This window comes from Schistocerca piceifrons, chromosome X, assembly GCF_021461385.2.
Source record: "Schistocerca piceifrons isolate TAMUIC-IGC-003096 chromosome X, iqSchPice1.1, whole genome shotgun sequence".
Classification (NCBI taxonomy): domain Eukaryota; kingdom Metazoa; phylum Arthropoda; class Insecta; order Orthoptera; family Acrididae; genus Schistocerca; species Schistocerca piceifrons.
This window is the reverse complement of record NC_060149.1, coordinates 372,018,546-372,027,176: the sequence shown is the minus strand read 5'-3', so window position 1 is coordinate 372,027,176 and position 8,631 is coordinate 372,018,546. Positions and strand designations below refer to the sequence as shown.

General features: G+C 44.7%; 1 non-coding gene across 1 annotated transcript; it reads right to left on the bottom strand.

The window, feature by feature from the left end:
- Nucleotides 1-5,074: 5,074 nt before the first annotated feature.
- Trnaa-cgc lies at nt 5,075-5,147 on the bottom strand. Its single transcript has one exon. It is a non-coding gene; the product is annotated as a tRNA-Ala (tRNA).
- Nucleotides 5,148-8,631: the final 3,484 nt, after the last annotated feature.

The window sequence follows — 8,631 nt, the reverse complement described above, 5'->3', positions numbered from 1 at the left end:
TACTGGAAAAACCCCACTTCATCGCTACCTCTGAGATGCTGTGTCCCATCGCTCGTGCGCTGGCTATAACACCACGTTCAGAATCACTTAAATCTTGATAACCTGTCATTGTAGCAGCACTAACCGATCTACAAACTTCGCCAGACACCTGTTGTCTTATATAGGCGTTGCCGACTGCAGCGCCGTATTCTGCCTGTTTACATATCTCTGCATTTGAATACGTGCCTATACAAATTTCTTTGGCGCTTCATTGCATAAAGGGAGCTTTGAAAGCAGGTCGCTAAGCAACATGGTGGATGTCTGAGGGTGTTGGAGAGGTTTATGTGTGAAAGTGTATGTCGTGGGTCGAACTGTTTATAAGTATGTGCAGAATGGAGATACTTCCACATTCATCTCCTAAATCAGCATCTTTATGCACTTCAGTTTGCGATGTGTGAGAGATAAGGTTAACTCACGCTAAAAAACGAGGGTTGTTCAGAAGGTAACGCACCGGAATTTTTTCTTCAACAATTCGTTATTGAACATAATGAGAATTACGCACATGAAAGAATGATGTTTTATCTACACACCCTATATTTCCTTGTAATGCCCATCCCATTCTTTGGCCATCCTCCAGCGCGAAACAAGGGCGTGTATGCCCTGTCGGTACCAACCCTTGTCCTGTTGGCGAAGCCAGTGCTTCACTGTGTGAATCATCTCCTCATCGCCCTGAAAATATCTTCCACGAATGGCATCCTTTAATGGCCCAAACAAGTGGAAGTCCAAGGGTGTTAGGTCAGGGCTGCCAGGTATGACAGCTGTTGATGGTCTCCCCGACCGCTGAAAATCCTGGAGCTCCGCCAAACAGCCTTCTGATGACCTCACCCTCCGTGCCCAGCGACTAACTGTGCTTCTGTCGACAGCAAATGCTTCATAGACTTCGCATACGCGTTTGTGAATATTCCCAACAGTTTCTTTCTCTGCAGTGAGAAATTCAATGACAGCACGTTGCTTGTAATATACACTCCTGGAAATGGAAAAAAGAACACATTGACACCGGTGTGTCAGACCCACCATACTTGCTCCGGACACTGCGAGAGGGCTGTACAAACAATGATCACACGCACGGCACAGCGGACACACCAGGAACCGCGGTGTTGGCCGTCGAATGGCGCTAGCTGCGCAGCATTTGTGCACCGCCGCCGTCAGTGTCAGCCAGTTTGCCGTGGCATACGGAGCTCCATCGCAGTCTTTAACACTGGTAGCATGCCGCGACAGCGTGGACGTGAACCGTATGTGCAGTTGACGGACTTTGAGCGAGGGCGTATAGTGGGCATGCGGGAGGCCGGGTGGACGTACCGCCGAATTGCTCAACACGTGGGGCGTGAGGTCTCCACAGTACATCGATGTTGTCGCCAGTGGTCGGCGGAAGGTGCACGTGCCCGTCGACCTGGGACCGGACCGCAGCGACGCACGGATGCACGCCAAGACCGTAGGATCCTACGCAGTGCCGTAGGGGACCGCACCGCCACTTCCCAGCAAATTAGGGACACTGTTGCTCCTGGGGAATCGGCGAGGACCAATCGCAACCGTCTCCATGAAGCTGTGCTACGGTCCCGCACACCGTTAGGCCGTCTTCCGCTCACGCCCCAACATCGTGCAGCCCGCCTCCAGTGGTGTCGCGACAGGCGTGAATGGAGGGACGAATGGAGACGTGTCGTCTTCAGCGATGAGAGTCGCTTCTGCCTTGGTGCCAATGATGGTCGTATGCGTGTTTGGCGCCGTGCAGGTGAGCGCCACAATCAGGACTGCATACGACCGAGGCACACAGGGCCATCACCCGGCATCATGGTGTGGCGAGCGATCTCTTACACTGGCCGTACACCACTGGTGATCGTCGAGGGGACACTGAATAGTGCACGGTACATCCAAACCGTCATCGAACCCATCGTTCTACCATTCCTAGACCGGCAAGGGAACTTGCTGTTCCAACAGGACAATGCACGTCCGCATGTATCCCGTGCCACCCAACGTGCTCTTGAAGGTGTAAGTCAACTACCCTGGCCAGCAAGATCTCCGGATCTGTCCCCTATGGAGCATGTTTGGGACTGGATGAAGCGTCGTCTCACGCGGTCTGCACGTCCAGCACGAACGCTGGTCCAACTGAGGCGCCAGGTGGAAATGGCATGGCAAGCCGTTCCACAGGACTACATCCAGCATCTCTACGATCGTCTCCATGGGAGAATAGCAGCCTGCATTGCTGCGAAAGGTGGATATACACTGTACTAGTGCCGACATTGTGCATGCTCTGTTGCCTGTGTCTATGTGCCTGTGGTTCTGTCAGTGTGATCATGTGATGTATCTGACCCCAGGAATGTGTCAATAAAGTTTCCCCTTCCTGGGACAATGAATTCACGGTGTTCTTATTTCAATTTCCAGGAGTGTATATCACCTACATATGCCATTTTGAAACTGTCCTGCAGCTATGCTATCTAGCGGAAGTGACGGAAACTTGGCGCGCTCATACATAACGTTTCGCATTCACGGCACTGTTTTCGGATGAGAAAAAAAAATGCGGTGCATTACTTTCTGGGCAATCCTCGTATAATACGAGGCTTGCATCTTTCAAGGGTTGCTTTTAAGCTAATAAGCAACGACCCGACGAAGTAAGAGAAGCTAGATTCCTTTATACCGATGAGAAAGACGAAACTGTGTTACAAAGGTGGTGGAGGGTTGAAATATAGGAATGAAACAAAAAAACCGTGGGTTGAAGGTGCTGTGTGGTTTTCCAAGCGTCTGTCAGTGCTTCTTGCGAAGGATAAGGATTTTGTGGATAATATCTGTCAGAATACAGAGCAAAAATTACTGCAAAGGATGTAGCTAATATATATCTTCCATTAGATCTTCTGAATGCAGCATCTGAATACCGTGTGACTGTGAGAGCTTTTGAAAATGCTCGCCTGTGTAAAATATGCTTCCAGGAAGAAATGGTAGTACTGTTCTTTCACTCCAGATATATTGCTCCTTGTGTTAAATGTGGACCTACCATTTACTTGTGCCCTCCGTGCAGAGGTCTGTTTTATCAACAGTAAGAGCATTTTTTACGAAAGCTATGACGTTGTAGGAGATACTACTATTTTATTATGTATTTTTATACATTGTTAATACACATTGCGAAGTATAAAGCAAACTTAGGCATGCTCTTAGTATGAAATCTAAGATTACACTGTAATACACCTCGTGATCTGTGTTGAAGAACCGTTTTTCTTCTTTAACTTATTTTGTCGAAACATAGAATTGACATACAGTACCACCCATCTGTCAACGTATGCAATCTTCCCAGGGTTTAAAAGAACATCATTTCGTTCCCCAGCAGAATACTATTGTTAAGACACACTAAGCTAGTAGCGACTAGTTCTGTATTGAGATGTTTTGAAGGGAGAAAAGGAAAATCTGAGGGATGCCTGTGGCTATCTGTCACATTACTTTACCAGAAAGTAATACACAGCATATGTAATCGGACTTGGGTATAGAACGTGCTTGGTTTCTTAACGTGTGCACTGTATGTTGGACAGGTGAATGATATCATATATCAGTGCTTTACTACGAGGAAGTCTATGCACTATAAATACATTGTACCATTTTCCACAGCCAGGAGCAGAAGGAATATTAGGAAAAATTGGTATGAATGCAGAGGGAATATGAGAAATCAAACTAAAGTAGAACTGACTGACGCTGAAATGGACCATCAACCTGTAGTATCATACTGACCTGTGTATAGCTACTAGCTTATGAATTCGAATAAAACGCGAGTTTTTTAACAGAATGGATGTGTGCGACTACCTAATGTCTAGCACAAAAGTTTACATCTTCCTCTGCCAGAAAAAAAAACATGGTTTTAAGCTCTGATTTAAAACTATGGAAATGGGCTGTTTGAGTCTGAACCTATCCAAATACTAATGACACGGAAACTCATTTCATAAGTCAGTATGTGATGTATATGGTGTGGAAGACCGTAGTTTTAATGGAACATTACGTAATGATGTGAAGGGTACCACACACACACACACACACACACACACACACACACACACAACATTACTGTACTTAAATAGGTCTGACAGATATTTGAATTCCACATTTATTGCATCCAAAACCTGTCGAAGTAGGTTCACCATCTTGTACCATCATTTCGTTGATCTTAGAATGACTGAGTGACAAAAATCACAAACATCACTGCTGCATCTCAATACTCACACTACCTTAAGCGACATAACGTCACAGATATATTCTACCTCCACAGCAACACACCGCTTCGTGCAAACCACGTACGTTCACGGCACTTTGATACTTTGGAAATGCAACTTGCGATGCCTCTCGAGCCGTTAATTTTAACGTAGGAACTCCAAATATAATGAGTATTGGTGCACTAGCACTGCTGCTGTCGAAGAAAGGAATTCTGAGACAGAATGTGCAGCACTTAGCTCTCAACTGCATCTGAATATACACTGAAGAGCCAAAATATTATGACCACCTGCTTAACAGTGTGTTGGGCCACCTCTGGAATATAATACAACAGCGGTTCTGCGTAACATGGACTCTAAAAGTCCTTGGTAGGCTTCCGGGGGTATGTAGTATTGGGTGTCTACATACAGGTCACGCAATACCCGTAAATTACAGGCCGGTGGTTTGTGGCCGTGGAGCTGGCGTCCCAGATATGTTGCATCGCGTTCAGATCAAGGGAATCTGGTGCACAAGATATCAACGTGAGTTCACTGTCATGTTCCTCAAACCACTGCAACATGATTCTAGCCTTTTCAGTTGACAATTACGCTGCTAGAAGCAGCCGTACACTGGGAGAAGACGTCAAGCTTGAAGTGATATAAATGTCGGTAATAATGTTCACGTACTCCACAGCTGTCATAGTGGTGGTGGTTAGTGTTTAACGTCCCGTCGACAACGAGGTCATTAGAGACGGAGCGCAAGCTCGGGTTAGGGAAAGATTGGGAAGGAAATCGGCCGTGCCCTTTCAAAGGAACCATCTCGGCATTCGCCTGAAACGATTTAGGGAAATCACGGAAAACCTAAATCAGGATGGCCGGAGACGGGATTGAACCGTCGTCCACCCGAATGCGAGTCCAGTGTGCTAACCACTGCGCCACCTCGCCCGGTCTGCTGTCATAGTGCCTTCTGTTACTGCCCAGCCCCCATGGAAGGCCATGTGAATGTCCCTCATAGCATAATAATGCCCCCACCGGCCTGTGTCTCCGCCGCAGTGCACGTTTCCAACAGCCATCAGCCTGGATGACGCCCTGTCCGGAACGACCATCGAGCTGCTATAACAAGAAACGTGGTTCATCCCACCAGGTGACACTGTTTCATTGATCCACGACTCAAACTCAATGATCCCATTGCCCACTGGAATCGTAATTGATGATGTTGTTAGGTCAAGATGGGAACACGATGCGGTCGCTGCTGCAGAGCCTCATGTTCAACACTGCGCGCTGAACGGTGTTCTCTGAAACACTTGTGCCTGAATCAGAATTGTACTCTGTCGTCAAATCTGCCGCAGATCGTCACCTATCCTGCTTTTTAGAGAGGAAAATCCTCTGAACTCTATGTTCGGTGCTAAGACGTGGATTTCCAACGTATTGTCGTTTACCCACGGCTTCATCGTCCTACAACAGCTTTCCATAGACGCTTACGACAACAGTACGTGAACAGTTTGCCAGATTCGTCGTTTCCGAAATGCTCCTTTCGAGGCTCCAGACCGTAATAATATTTCCTCTGCCAGAGTCACATACGTCAGCTGATTTCCCAACTTTCGGTCCATATCGTCGCTAGAATGATTTCCTATTTAGTTACGGTCCGCTTATGTAGTTCCTCATAGCGTCATATCCTCGCAGTGCCACCAGGCAGCATTAAATCTTGCCATGGGCAGTGGTCATAATTTTTTTGGCTCTTCAATGTATGTTAGTTTGCCGCACAGTTCTCCCACTCTATTTGAACGAGCCCACCTACATTCGTGCCTCACTACACAATCTCCATTTCCACTATAACTTTGATGTCAATGGCAGTTGCTATCCCGACAAAAACACGTACAGGTTTCCTTGCGGTTAAATGATACGCACTGGTGAACAGTAACATCGATTCGACACCTCAGTACTACATAGTGTCTGCCTACCAATCATGTGAGACACCCAGTTCGTGTTACGTGGCTGATCTGCTAAGAAAAAGCATCATGAGTATTCTGCTAGGATCGTACAGGTTGGCCTAATCCATTCGAATATCTAATGGAAAAAGAAATCTTTGGGAAAGACGACATATTTCTCCCGAAAACGTAAGAGTGGATTAGAGGTATATATAGAGGTATGTATCCAATCATTTTTTACTCTCTCTATGCGAGAGAGTTTGATGGCAGGTTAATCAATAATACTGGTACGATGTTCCCTCCGCCATACAGTGTACAACGGTTTGCGGCGTATTTGTTTCAAATGAAGGGTGTTCGTAGGTGACGGAGTTGTCTACCAGCAGGCGGGAAGAGCTGTAATGGGACTGGTGGCTGAAAGGAAGGTAGCTAAAACTGTTGCACATTAATAGGACTAGAATTCCTGTACATTGGCATCGGAAATATTAACTGCAGTAAAACGCTTAACAGTAATCATCCGGAGCGAGCTGAAGAAGAATGCATATGTCGAGTTCGGATTCATTTGCTGGAATCTTAAAGGAAGGAACCCAAACACTATGAACTGAAAGGTCGACTTATATTGGCAAGCCAGCGGCCACAAATCCCGTCCCCTTTTACATAACTAAAACTACAATTCGGACAGGTGTGTAAGTACTAGTGGGTTGTTTTAAAAAATAAAATAAATACAACAACACATATGCGTGCTACCCACTGCTCTGCCCGGAATACTACATCAGGTCAACCCACTCTCAAATAGTGGGAGGGAAAAAATGAACAGTGCTATGGTTAAACAATACATCTTTCCCCTACTCTTACAGTATCTCTGAATTCTGCATGTTTGTGCGAATCAGTTGCAACAGTGTAAATGATTCAGTGGACAGAGTGTGTGTATGTGTTGGAAACTTTGTGACACTGTTAGAATTGCAATATATCTGTATATCTAAAAAAAAAAAAGAAAAAAACAAGAAGAAGACGATGATGTACATCCCACAAAACGCTATGCATTCAATGAAGAGTGTAACTAGTGAACCTAAAATACCTGAAGAGACTTGCCAATATCGGGACATAAGCATGGCAGTGAGTTTTTTCCCGCACGTTAGTGTGCTGTTCTGTCTCGTTGTGATAGCTCTGTCCATAGCCAGTGATGGGTAGAGAAGTGTTGTCGCAACGTTATGGGATTTAGAGAGAATTAGCAAGTCTCTGTGAGTTAGCTGGGGACATCTAGAGCCAGTATGACCCATCAAAATCAGGTAGAGCCAAATACCGTGTATGGAAGACTCGTGAATGGTGAGAATGTAGAGGGTAAGCGATACTCTGACATTCTTCTGTGAGTTTTGTGTGCCTATAAATGGATGGACTGATATCCCTTTAGGTCAAATAAATTTATACATCGTTGACTCGTAGACAAAGTCCTATGAACAAAGTAACGGCATTGCTCTACAACTCAAGAATTTTAATGGGTAGACAGACATTCTTTCCATCAACCAAAATAAGAGCATATGAGTGTACCAGAAACGAAAGCAGATTCTAACGTATATGTATTATATTGAAAGTTCATTCAATGATAATTATGTAATAAACGACACTGGACAAATAGCCTAAAGCAGCTTGTACCATCAAACTAAATAGAAAAAGGTTGCAAGGTTATTTTCAATGACTTGTTGAAGAAAATGTTAACATTGGCAACACAGTGTTGCCTTGTAACTTAGCAGTTTCTTTCAGCTGCTCAGTTATGGAATATAATTAACTGACTTCGACAACTATTATCAATTCCATGCTGTGTTGCAGTACAGTAAATAAAGTGCTAGAGATTTCATGAGTGACTAAGAAGACAGAGTAGATAGTGTGCATTCTTCAGTGAGTTTTATTGTCTTTAAATGACTGGACTGAAATTATAGTAGACAGACAAAATTTACATTGCTAACTAGTAGATAAAATCCAGCGAGTTTTTTTCTGTCTTTAAATGAATGGGCTGAAGTCATAATAGGCAGACGAAGTTTGTATTGTTGACTCGTAGATAAAATCCAGCAAGTTTCGTCTGTCTTTACAGAAATGGACTGAAATCATAACAAGCAGATGGAATTTACATTGTTGACTCGTATGTAAAATCCAGAGAATAAGGTAATGGACTTACCCTGCAGCACAAAATTTCTGACCAACAGACAGACATTCTTTGCATGTGCATTTCACGAATGGTTCTAGTCGCAGACGGAAAACAGTCACTCTTGGCGATTGCTAGGAGCTGCAAAGTGTATATTTGATCGTTAAGATAGTCAAACTTAAAACGAGGGAAGGGGCATCTGCCGGATTTAGAATGTTGATACATTCGTAGATGATCATTTGGTCGTAACGACGGAAAAATTCTCAAAATGTAATTGAACGTCGATTTTCGTAAAACAAATGAAGTCATATATCTCTGGAAACGTATGCAAACTTTCAGGATGGGTGCAAATTCGCGCATACAG